The sequence below is a fragment of the Xiphias gladius genome, chromosome 14, assembly GCF_016859285.1.
Source record: "Xiphias gladius isolate SHS-SW01 ecotype Sanya breed wild chromosome 14, ASM1685928v1, whole genome shotgun sequence".
NCBI lineage: Eukaryota > Metazoa > Chordata > Actinopteri > Istiophoriformes > Xiphiidae > Xiphias > Xiphias gladius.
In genome coordinates this window covers 1,483,479-1,496,833 of record NC_053413.1, presented here as the reverse complement: position 1 = coordinate 1,496,833, position 13,355 = coordinate 1,483,479, and positions in this window count along the sequence as shown.

Sequence of the window (13,355 nt, the reverse complement as noted above, 5' to 3'; positions counted from 1 at the left end):
TGAGACTGGACTGCCTGCACATGATCCAATGACTTGGACTCCTGAAGCTACTGACTCTTTTAAAAAATTGAAGGAAGCTTTGGCTTCTGTGCCTGCTTTAGACATTCCTGATATGGTAAAAGATTTCAGCCTAGTGGTCGATGAGAAAAATCGTTTCTACAGTGCTGTTCTGCTGCAGAAACACTGTGACAAATTTAGGAATGTTGCTTACTATTCTGAAAGAGTTCCACCAATTGTGAGAGGGCTTCCTCCTTGCTCGAGAGCATTGGCTGTAACAACTTCTTCTTCTTTGGTAGCTTACAGACCAACCAGAAGGTTCTGGTTCCACATGTTGTAGCTGCCATTCTTTTGCAGGCCAAATCGGCTCATTTTGCAGTCTTCAAGCAGTTGGCTGTAGCCAACTTCATAGAAAAAAGGTGTCTGACTTAGCGCTACACAGGTTTTTCAAAGGGAATGTGCACCTATCTGATTGGTCAAGAACGTTGGGGAGGCGCTGTGGCTTAGGTTTAGCGCTCCCTTGGCTGGCGGATAAGTTGGTCACTCCTTTCTTCCACAGGCTTCCACCAGTCACAAGAGACAGTGCCCTAAACAGGAAGAAACCCTGCACTTCCTCAAATGTAGCTCATTCTGAATGTTTTGTTTTTGTCTTATCCATCTGACAGGACCCAGTATGGGTGTAGTGCAAAATATTGTTGTATATGATGTTCTTTCCGTATCTATCTCTTTGCACAACAGAAAGAGTTCTTACATGAGTAATCAGATACCGCTTTTATGTTTGTGGCATGGTGTTCATCGACTGTCCTCCTTAAGACATCGCCACGGAATGGCCTGTTCTCATAAGCCAATGCCTTTCTACATACGTACAATAAACTCTGTGTGCAAACAGCATTTATCTCTGGTATGCTCTTTATATTCACATGATTAATAAAAACAGCTACATCTAACACAGCTGAACAATTTGCTCTAACACGGGCATGTATTCTTGCAGCTGGAAAATCTGTTAATATCTACACTGATGGTAGTTATGCTTTTGGAGTCGTACATGGCTTTGGGACACTATGGCAAAATAAGGGCTTCCTTATGTCACAAGGAACATCTATTCAACATCATCAGCTTGTCAACAACCTCCATCTCAGGTGGCTGTTAAGTTCACTTCAGCTGTATCTTGATTCTGCTGTGGCTTGAACATTTTTGAACCACACGTCTATTAAAGACATACAATATATGGCGAGCCCTGCATAAAAGTCGGCATGGAAGACAAATGGTCATTGGGATTCAGAAGGTGTCTGGAGAGGTCCAAGCGATAAGCCTTGGTTACCTAAGTAACTCTTTGCTTACAAGGCTAAGCTCTAACATGAATTAGACCATGTTTCAAAAGGAGGTGTGATTGATTTCATTGCTTAGAACTTGGATTCTATTGGGCTCAGTAGATTTTTGCAAGAGATTTCTGATGTGTGCTCAACATAATATTATTAAGTCACACAACACCACACATCAGCATTTCCTAATCCTAACAGTCCATTTCAGCATTTGATGATGGATTTTATTGAGTTAACTCCAGCAAGAAGATATAAATATTGCTTAGTATTTGTAGATATGTTCTCTAAGTGGATAGAAGCTATTCTGCAGGATATTCTTCCAAGATGGGGAATTCCAGAAAAATTGTCATCTGATAATGGGTCCTATTTTGTCAATAATACTATCTAATTTTTGGCAGAAAAATTTGGCATTGATTTGAAGCAGCATTCTGCCATCCTCACTGTGGGGGTGCTGTTTAAATAGCTAATGGTGTGTTGAAAAAGAAGCTAACAAAAATGATGGAAAAGACACAATTAGATTGGGTCTCCTGTCTCCCTCTGTAATTAATGTATATGAGGGGAAGATGTCGTTCCACTACATGTCTGTCACCACATGATGTTTGACAGGTAGAGTTATGCCAATGGGTTGGAACTTGTACTGGGGAATGCCTACTGATCAGATTATTGTGGATGAGGCCATAGTGGCGTACTGTAGGCAGTTAACCCGTATTGTGAGTTCCATCTCTGCACAGGTGAAAGCAGCTCTTCCATCACCTCTGAGGGAGAAGAGAGAGAGACAGCCCATCCTTTCAAGCCTGGAGACTGGGTCCTGTTGAAAGATTTGATGAAGCGACACTGGCACTCACCACGTTGGAGAGGTCAATACACACCGACGACAGTTAAAGTGAAGGAGAGGACAACGTGGATCCATGCATCACCGTGTAAAAAGACACCAGTACCGTAAGAAGGAAGTGGCCAAAATGTGTGTCTTTACACCTGTTGGAGGTTCACAAACCTCCAGTGTTACCCAGAAAGTAAATATGACTGATTTAGTATGGCTCCTACTAATGGATCCTTTTGGCAGAATCAAGAGTTTGCATTACCATAGCCAATGCTAACTGAAGATGTGAAGGAGCAAGAGGACGATGATTATTTACATCGAATAGAGGTGAGAGGGAACACATGAGAGAGTAATACCAACACCTTTTTGTCAAACTTTGACAGGTCCCAATCAGATCACACCACGTCATCCCCGAAAGTCCCTCCTCCGAAAGTCCCTGCCTCCCCCCGCCATTTTTTCAGTTTAACTTACATAATGGCATCCTCTCGTGCCCTAACCCCTGCTGGGGATCCTCACGTTGCGTACGTTTAAATGACGGAAAAGTCCTCACTAGGATTCCAAAACTGTTTCACAGCCGTCTGTATATATTTAAAATAGCTGTACTTTGTTAGAGGACCTCTCCAACTCCACGATGCCGATCCAACCTGATAGTGATCTGCATTATCCAGGAGGGCACAGAGAGATTAATTTCTCTTCTTTCATTCATTCTTTTCACGTGTCCAGATATAACAGATTGGGGTGGACCATAAGGAAGTCACTTTTTTTTACCCCACAGCCTATAATCGTTTGGAGATAACCATTTATCTAACAACCGGTAATACCATTCACCTATTTGTCTAACGGCCCTAATGTATGTTATATGATACTAACACGCTGAGGTATTGAAGTTAGATAGTAATAAAAAGTCATCATCAGGTTACCCGACAATGAAAATGTTTTTCCTTCATTAGTCTTTACTGTTTCACCTTTATTTTTCTCAACTGTTTCACCTATATAGATCTTCAACCGTCAGTAAGGCCTGTAAAACAGCTGCGTGTAAATATATAATATATAAAAATATATTTATCTTTTACATCATTGTAAGTTAAAGTAAAAGCTAAAGACATAATTATGCACACACACACACACACACACACACAGAGGTTCAACTCGATAATTTCTCTCACTCGCTTTCAACACTGAGGCATTACAAAGGAGAGAATGGAATCATCGGCGTCACCAAGAAGTGCAGCTCAGACAATGAGATCCCCCTAAACTTCGGAGAAGTGAATGAGCCTGCTCCTACAATTGGCAACAGCAGCAGCCTCTAGTCAGAACAGTCCTTAATATGAGCCTGACCCTTTCTTCCAGGATTTTGGTAATATGTGAGAAGTTGCTGTAAAGTAAGGTGTGACATTTTAACATGGATGAAGTTAGATTTAGGTTTTTTTTTTAACTTTGTCAGTCCTGTGTTCTTCCGATTGAATTAGAGATAGCCACAGAAGAACTTAGCCGAATTCCACCAGTTACACGATCTGGCCGATAGAACAATCGCACAGGCCAGATATGATACAGCTGGAGTTGATAGGCGAAAACTTGCGAAATCACATTTCTGTCACGACGAGACTGACAGATGTCCTGTCAGCTTTTCAAGTCTTACTGGACCGGTTAGTACAATCAAACATGTCAGGGATTATGGACGCTAGCCTAGAATTAACTGTGCAGGTGGTATGGAATCTTAGAGATGGCAAAAGGGAAGCTGAAAAAAAGTATAGACAGGAAAATCTTAATTAAAAGATCTATGTTATAAACAATAGGCAGGGCAAGCTCTGATTTGCCATCAACTTAGCTCATCTAATCGACCCTGAACTCAACAAAAGCCAGGCCATGCAACTAGGGAGAGAGTTTCAATGTCTCGCGGGTTCGAACGATCAGATGGCCTTAACCTTTTGCAATGTCAACAAATTTGAAAAGATTCTGAAATGTAAAATTGTGGTGTTTTTGCAGAAGCACAGACAATCGACCACTTTCTCAATTTGAGACCGACTTCCCCAAATGTTTCTGTTTTTATTCCCAAACCACTGTTACACTATAAAAAATCTCAAAGCCTTTATGAAGACCAGACACGTTTGCAATTATTGTTACAGAGGCTATGACAATCCCTATGTACACAGATGTAAAGGTTTCAGCCCTTACTGCAACGACCCTGCCTGTACCCATGAAGTGTTCAATTCTATCGTTTGCCGCAATTGTAACCGGATCTGCCGCTCCCCCGTGCTGTCTGTTCAGGCACAAAGAGCATAAGGAAAGACTATCGGCTAAAACATACAACAGTATTCGCGACTTGAGAAATTGATTTTCTACTATTTTCTATGTTTGTCAGTCACACTGGCGTGCACATCCCCTGCCTGGTGTGTACAAAAATGCTGAAAGATTTACAGTGGGCGGATTATGGTTTGGATTGCATCAAAGAGTTTCTCATGTATTTCAGGAGACCTCTATACCGGGGAGCTAAGGTTATAGAACACAATTCTAAAAAATGTGATAGCTGCTTTATCTTCAACAGCATGATAGAATTGGGTTTAAAACACTCTCTCATCATGCAAGTGCTAGGTTTCAGGGATCATACCAAGGGCTATTTCCCTCATGGATTCAGCTCAGAGGAGCTTTTAAACTACATAGGGCCTAATCCCCTACCGCGCGATTACAGTGTAGAACGCATGACGCAGCGTGAGCAGGAAGAGTTTTATAGGTGGTAAAGAGTGGCGAGGCGGGGCACCTTAAATTTTGAGAGAGAAGCTCTACATTACTGTAAAAATGGCATTAATATTCTCTCCGTATGTTGTATCAAATTCAGAAAGGGGTTACTTTGTAAAACAGGCGTAAACCCTTTAAGCTGCATAACCATCGCCTAAGCCTACATGAAGGTTTTTGTCACCAATTTCCTGCCTCGTAAAACCCTAGCGATACCTTCTCAAGCAAAAATGCAAAATTTATTCAAACCGCTCCATCCAATGGTTAGCGTGGGTAGCTCACAGAAAAAAACATCTTTATCCAACACACTTTAAATACTGCGTGAAAACAGATTGGTAATTACTATGTAGATGGTTACTATGAGATTGCAGGTGTAAAGTACGCTTGGGAATTTCTGGGATGCTTTTATAGCAGCTGTTCATCTTGTTTCCCAGTTCACGACACTTGCACTTTGAACGGGTGCTCCCTTTGAGGAGCTGCATGTGGCTAGTGAGGAGAAATTACAGACATTAAGATCTGTTTAGGACGTCTGCACGGTCATCATGAGAGAACGCGAGTGGACATGGATGCGGAAATTGCATCCCGGGGTGAAAGAGTTCCTCCAGGGTTTAGATGCTCCTGAACCTCTCTCCCCCACCAGGCTCTTTTCGGAGTTAGGATGAGCACCGTCAGGTTGAGGTGCACAGCAGGTCAGAGTGAACATGTATTACATGTCACTTCTTTGTATCCATATGTCAACTGCAGCACTCTTTATCCTCTAGGTCATCCTACCATCATCTACAAAGACTTTTACTAACCTCAAAACTACTTTGGCCTTATCAGGGCCCTCGTGTATCTGCCTCGTGGGCTCTTTTTCCCCGTTTTACCTTACAAAACATTTTGAGGTAAATAGTGTTCACCCTCTGCCGCACCTGCGCCAAAATCAATAATCAGGGGGGTCCTTGCAAAATCAATGACGTAGCCAGAGTGTTGACGGGGGTTTGGGTCACCTGAATTTAACAAGGCCCTCGAGGTGGGGTATAGAGTCGCGAAGATCATAAAGGTGTGGCACTGACAGAGGGAGCAATTCCATTTTTGTCAAATACATACACATCTTTATAAAAGGTAAGCAAGAAGCCTCGGAGGTGACGGATCGGGAAAGCAGGGAAAAGTACAGCAGGGACTATCAGCTCAATCAGGGCATTCAGTTATACGCTTGCAAAATCAAGGCGAACCCCGCTAAAAGACAAGTGTCTAAACTGTGTCTCAACAGCTTTTGGGGAAAGCATGCAAGGACAAGAAATCTGTCTCAGACCAACCTTGTGAGGGAACCCAAAGAATTTTTCCATTTCATGTTTCGGAAAAATATAACATCAAGTACTTTACCTTCCTTAATGAAAGAATTGCTCTTGTTGAATGGGAACAACGTTATTCACCAGCAAAGTGAACCACCGCACACACGTTTAACGCTGTACGGTTATCTGGAATGGTTGCAAGAGAATGTTCTTTATGCCGATACCGATAGCTTGATTGTATGTGGTGAAGGTGGGGAAACTCCCATGGAATTGGGGGGACTACTTGGGTCAGTTGACGGATGAGCTGGAAGGTGCCGACATTCAGGAATTTGCAGCTGCCAGCTGCAAAAGTTACGCATACCAAACAAAAAAACAAAAAAAAGTAATGATACGCATCAAGGGCATCACACGAAATGCTGCAAACTAGTCAACTTTGACAGCATCAGAGACTTGGCGGAGGGTTACCTACACAACTCTGAGGAGGGCGTAATTGAGACCCCTCAACATCAACATCATGTGTGATAAAAGGGGCTTTCTGTTGAAAAACTCCACATTTTCTGAAAAAGTTTAGAGTTGTGTACGACAAAAGACATCTTGTTGCCAAACTCTACTAGGATATACTAAAAAAAAAAAAAAAAAAAAAAAAAGGTCACACCTGGTGGTATGGAAGAGACTGGTTTTAATCCCAAACTCCGCGTACCTTTTTCATGTCTGATATTGGGACCCAGCGGTTGTGGGAAAACCTTTTTTGTAAAAAGTATACTGGAAAACTGTGAACATGTGATGGACACCCGAAAACATTGTATGGATTTATACTTCTTTTCAACATATGTTCAGTGAACTGCAAAAGATGAATAAAAAGATTAAATATGTCAATGTACTACGTGATTCTTTCCTCCCGACCAAAATCATTTGATCATTCTGGACAATGTTATTTTTCAAGCCTCCAACAACCCTGTAACGGTTTCACACAGTACAGACTTCATTGAAATATGAGCGTCATGATGTTGATGCAAAATGTACTTCATCAGGGTAAACACAGTCATACCATTAGTTTGAACAGAAAATATCTGCTGATGTTTAAAAACCCTTGCGACAAATTACAGATGAAAATATTAGCTCATCATCTTCCCCTTGCAAAAGGCCTTTTTCGTAGAAAGTTTTGAAGACGATACCCAAGAGCCCCACGGATATTTAATTGCTGACTTCATGCCTTCCTGCCCAGAATGATAAATCATCATGTTGGCGCGTTTAAAAATGAACACTCCCTTACTAAAATTTCTGTACCATGCTTCACCTACTTCTCCCCCGACTTTCTCCAGGCTCTGTGCGAGATTGCTTAAAATCTTTTAAAAGGGAACATTCCAGTGTCCTAGGTCCCTAAAACAGAACATGCTGATTTAAATGAAACCGCAAACAAGGTATTAAAAAGTCTTCCCCTGCACAACTGCAAGAATGCTGAGTACAACATTAAAAAAATATCCAAGAGTGATGAGGGGTGGACTTCCAAAGGGGAATTTGTTTATAAGCGAATGATCGTGAAAGGGTGTCATATGATTGATTTTATAAAAAACCTTTTTTTCTCTGCCACCTAGAGCCTGGACGAAACTCAACATCCCCTTATCCTCCTCGAATAACCCTCAAGCTCGCAAACAGTACCATTGTCTCAAAAAGGAACGTAACGCAGGCCGGACTGAGAGAAAATGACGAACGAGTCTCTCGAGACATGCAGACCGTCAAGCGGAAAATAATCCTATCCGCACACTGGATTAGACCGAGGAGGAAGAGAAAGAAGAAGGCTCTAAAGATCTCAAACTACAGATGAGAAAGCGTTAAACAAAATAATCTCTGGGTTGCTTCAACTTTTCCACATAAACTCATGTAATAGATGAGTCAATTTTTTTGACTTTTCCTAATAAAGCATTTATTAATCACATTCTACAGTCTACAGACATTTTTTTTTAAATTATTTATTTCAAACAAGAGCGAGAATATCTAAAGTCTAACAATGTTTTTTTTAATTATTTTTTTTTAAAGCAAGAGCAAAAATAACCAAAGTCTACCTTAGACATTTTTTAATGATTTAAAAAAAAAACCAGAGCAGGAAAAATATAACAAGTGTCTCACAAGTTGTAACAATAATTAAACATTAGTAAAGAACAAGCCAAAATTGCAAGATGCTAGAAGGGTAATAAGCAAAATCCAGTGGGAATCCAAAGAGTCAAAAAAGGTGGCTTGACCGTCCGCCTCCAGAGTCAAAGATAACCAGTGCTCTCCAGGTTGGTGTCCTTTATGCGTGTTCAAGATAAAGTGAGCAGGCAAACGATTCAGTAAAAGCAAGTGGTCAGAAGCCCACATGCTGCAAAATACATCTCCCAGCAGATGATGCAAAAGACTTTCCAGTTGCTGATTATTCTTTTTTTTCTTTAAAAAAAAAATCGATGGAGGTTTTCAATAATAATTGAAGAGATATTTTTATATGTTTTTATGTATTACCTTACTATGAGATTAAAAGAAACCAGTTTATGGTGTTTATTAAACTCAGGTGCTCGTACTGAACAGAGGTGTTATTCTGCAAAGAATGCACCCAAAGATATATGTTTGTGCATATGTGACAAACAACCCCTTATATGGAAATGGCATGACAATTTGAAAAACCGTCCTTGGGTGCTGTGTAGTGTCTTGTCTTTTTCTACCTCTTTTTTCTGGAGATAAGTCGTTAAATAGGGAGAGTCAATCATGTCCAGAGTGACATGTCTGTACAAGGGAGGCACATACCTGAGGAGTGACAGAGGTCTCAGCCAATAAGAAGATGGCCGTGCCAACAATGTTATTTACTTTGTTTAAACTTAATATCTGCTGGACCAGGGAGAGAATAGTCACTCAGACTTTGTGAACTGATGTGAATGCTGCATGCTTGTCAGGGATGCATAGTCTAGTCCAGAGCTCTATAAGCAACCTCAATGTTTAAGACTCTGCTGTACTTTGATAAATAGATGTGAATTTACCTTTTTGCGTCCTGCATACTTCACTGAACGAATGCGCGAGTCCTGAAGTTTTGAAGGATGGACTCTGACGTGATGATGGCAGGAATTTTTAACTAAAACTTTTTCATTTTAAATAAAAAAAAGCTTTGCGCTATAGAAAAAAAGACAACTGGGACGCTGTGGACAACGAGGGGCCTCTTTAAAACATCGGTAGGCAGAAGCTCATTTAAACCAAAATTCTGTACGTTGGAAAATTCTAAAATAACGTTGTTCTGTGTGTCCCTATTGTCTACTATACAGCTAAAATTAAGAGGATTGAGATTGCTTAAAACACGGTCGGAGGAAGGGTCCCCGGGTTATTAGTACAATGAGTGGGTGCCTCCAGGGAGGACGTGATCGGTGGAAGGGTCCGCGGTGACTGACAACTGAGAGGGTGTCGTCGAGGGAGATCGATAAATCCACCCTGCAGGATCTATGATCTGATGAGAAGGGGATCTCCTTAGTGAGTGCAAACCTGTTTTTCATAAAAGAACAGCATAATTAGTGAACTTTTGTACATATCCGCTAAATTAAAAGTGGCAGGTTTGGAACGCTTAAGCATGTCCAGAGCCGTTGCAGGGCGAGGCACGGTAACTCGTGTTGAACAGAACCGTCTGCAGGGAAGGCGTGGCACTAAAATAAGGTTGGTAGTCAGGAACTCCCTTGAGTATATTAGACTCGTGGGGGTCTAATCAGCCAGTCACGAGGGAAGGACGAGCTGTAGCACTTAAGCTAAAGATAAGAAATAATAAAGGACTGACCCGGCTAAATGCGGAAATTCTCGATAGCAAGGTCAATAAGTATATCAATGAGGCGTCAATGAAGAAGTCGTTTAAAGGACCAGGGGAGCGAGCATGAAGCAGCGATCTAGGATAGTTTGCTGCAGAGTGTTTAGATTTAGCAGTTATTATCTTTTATGTTTTTACCCGTGGGAGGGGTTTAGCTTGTGATCCCTAAGCTGTTGTCAGAAATTCCATATTGGAGTGTGATTTTTTGGGAAATTGTGTAAAATTGACTATAATAAAAATGGCCTACAATAAAAGTGGGTGGTAGGTACAACGGTGTCTCTGTTGAAGTTTAGTCCAGGTGTCTGAACTACAAAAACGTGTGGGGGTAACTTAACGGTGATAACAAACCACATGCCACACTGTAAAAGTGTGTGCAGTTCATAGGGTCGACTGTGATGAACCTCATGCAGTAAGGTCAATTGCTTGGGTGTTTTGCCATACAAACTGACTGGCCATTGGGGAGGATAAAAATTAATTTTTACCCAGCAGATAGCTAGAGGACTGGTGAGTAAAACAATCTACATACATGTGCACCACACCACACAAACATGGATAGAGAGTTCGATAAGGAGTGTGCAGATGGGGGCTGTGGTCATCAAATTGTAATGCTAACGTTAGAACAACAACAGCAAGAGCAGTGGAAACTGATAAAAAGACAGGTGCTTAGTGGTGAAGCAACTGAAGATAGACAAAAAAAAATGTAAAAAATGTGACGAGATGTGGGAGGAGGTGCAGGACAGATTGAAGGCAGAGAAGAGGGGAGGAGGCCTACTCCGTTTCTTCTCTAAATTAGAGACAGAGGCTAAGGAAATGCTAGAGGAGCATGACAAGAGCAGTCCTTCACTCTTACAGAAGAGTGCATGTAGCAAGGAGCGACAGAAGAAAGATAAAAAAGAGAGCTCTGTTACACTAAATTGCATTAGCTTGAGGCGCATTGTTCCCCGAAAATAATAAACAGACACAATCAGCCCCGTCCTCGCCTGCAGGGAAAGGAGCTGAAGATTCCAGTTCACTTTACACAGTGTTGAATATTAAAGGGGAGCTAACTGCTCCTCTACCTTATCCAATGGCAGTCGTTTCAGTAGAGGGAGTGTTAAACTTGAAGGAGGAGTCTGATGAGACGTTAGACAGAGCAAGAACAGAGAGAAATAGGCTAAGAACGATAGAGCTGCAAACATTAGAGGAAGACATTCAGGACACACATGCGCACCCTAGCACTGATCAGAGAGGAAGAACAGATAAGAGGCTCACTGAGACGGGGGCTATCTACCACTGCGGCACCGCTTGACAGTGGTGTTTGTCTTATAGACATAAATCAACCGGCTCAGACTACAGACTAGTGTGTCCCGGCGCACAGACACTTCCAGCATGTTCTACACCAGGAGAGGCAGGGATGTTTTCAGGTCTTCCATAAATTTCTAGAATTCAGAGAGATCACTCATACATCATCCACCAATCATACATTTCAAGATAACAAAAGGGAAAAGAAAAGAATTATTACATCCGTTCCTGCAGCACGGGGAAGACAGGAGCAGGGTGAGGAAGAAGATGGGTGGTGAGGACACTGAGATAGAACTTAGTTGATCAGAGGACAGCATAGAATGTCAACCAGTAGAAATCCTTCGGTTAAGCGGTACTTTCACCAGAAATCAGGAGCCACCTCCAGCTCAGCATTCCTCTTATTAACGCTCTACAGCCAGACCTGCGACACAGCAAAAGGTAATATAGCAAAAAGCGCATATGATGCCATTAGTAGCCAACCCAGCAGGGGGTGCTATATATCAGCCCTTTTCCTTCATAGACATAAAACTGTTTGGTGGAGAAGCTACCACTGCCCACCTCAGGAGGTGACCGTGGATGAGACAATTCTGCCAGCTGACTATGGGTTATACCTTAACTTTGGCAGACTGGAGGGCCTTGTTGGGCAGACAGGTGGGGGAACATGAGGTGTTACAGGTGGAGATGATTTCTCACACTGCTCAGTTACCAAGAGAAACACCCCTTTGCTAAATATGCCACAGCCATAGGAACCACGATGAGAATCAAAAATCCAGTGCCTGAGGGAGCAGTACACTCATTAGTGTTTAACATAAAAGATGATGAAGATGTACCCTCATTTTTGCTTAAGTGTAGGGGACAGTGGATTGACATTGCAGGAACACATCCTGGCCAAGATCCACTTCAAACAACACTATTTAGAAAAGCAGTAATGGAAGGCATGCTTAAGGCTGTTAAAATGGAGCTCAATCCTGATATTCCGGGATGCGACTGTGAGAAGTGGGAGAAACATTTGGCACATCATCTAAAAGGTCACAGAATGAAAACTGATGTTGAAAAAATGGAAATTAGCAATAATCAATCTCAATTGGTGAAATTATAATTAGATTTAGCCAGAAAACACTTCAATACCGACAAGAAACAACTGAAACAAATGGTGCAGCAGGCGGATTCGCCTTTTGATTCCCCTGATGTGTATCCTTTGCCTGACTGGATGACTCAGCCGCACCATCATCATCAGATGCTGATTAGGGGCGGGTTTGGTGGGGGGCGTGGGCACGGAGGCCGCAGTAGGGGTAGTTATGGTGGATTTAGGAGCAATCAGTGGTCTCGCCGTCCACGTTCACAAGATCGGTGTTGGGTCTGCAGACAAAGTGGACATTGGGCTGGGGATTGCACCAACAGACCACAACAAGGAGGCATGCAGGCAAACAGTGGGGCTGCACACCAAGCGCCCAATGCTAACGTCGCACCAGGGGGTTGGTTTCCAAGCATGTACCCTCGCGATCAATATTGGCGGGGTCTGGGAACACCGAGCCATGTGGGACTGGCGGACCCTTACATGGTTATGGCTGTAAATTAAGTTGAGCTGCCATTTCTAGTGGATACTGGAGCACGTTATTCAACACTCACATGTGATATGGCACCTGCAACCTTATCAAATGAGTCTGTACATGTGGTCGGTCTCTCTGGAAAAAATGAAGCTTTGCCGTTGACTGTTCAGGTGGCTAGTCAGTCTTTCCGTCATCAGTTTGTCAACTCTACATCATGCCCCGTCAACCTTATGGGACGAGATATGTTGGTCAAATGTGGAGCATCTGTGTCGTGCAGCCCTGATGGAATAATAGTCACATTTCCCAATGGTGTCTCTACGATCTGTTCGTTGCCATCGATCTCCACCACCTGTCACATGATGCTAGCTGCAGACGTTACACCTCAGGCTGCAGTGTGGGCAGACATCTATTGGGGTCAACTACTGCCTGAAAATCCACAATCAAACGGATTGCTCTCGTTGTTTACTCAGTGGCGCCCCTGGCCGCAGGTCTTCAGCCTTATGCTTCACCCACCAACCCGTTTCATGTCACTCTGTATTATGATCGTGGTTGTAATGAGGTTTA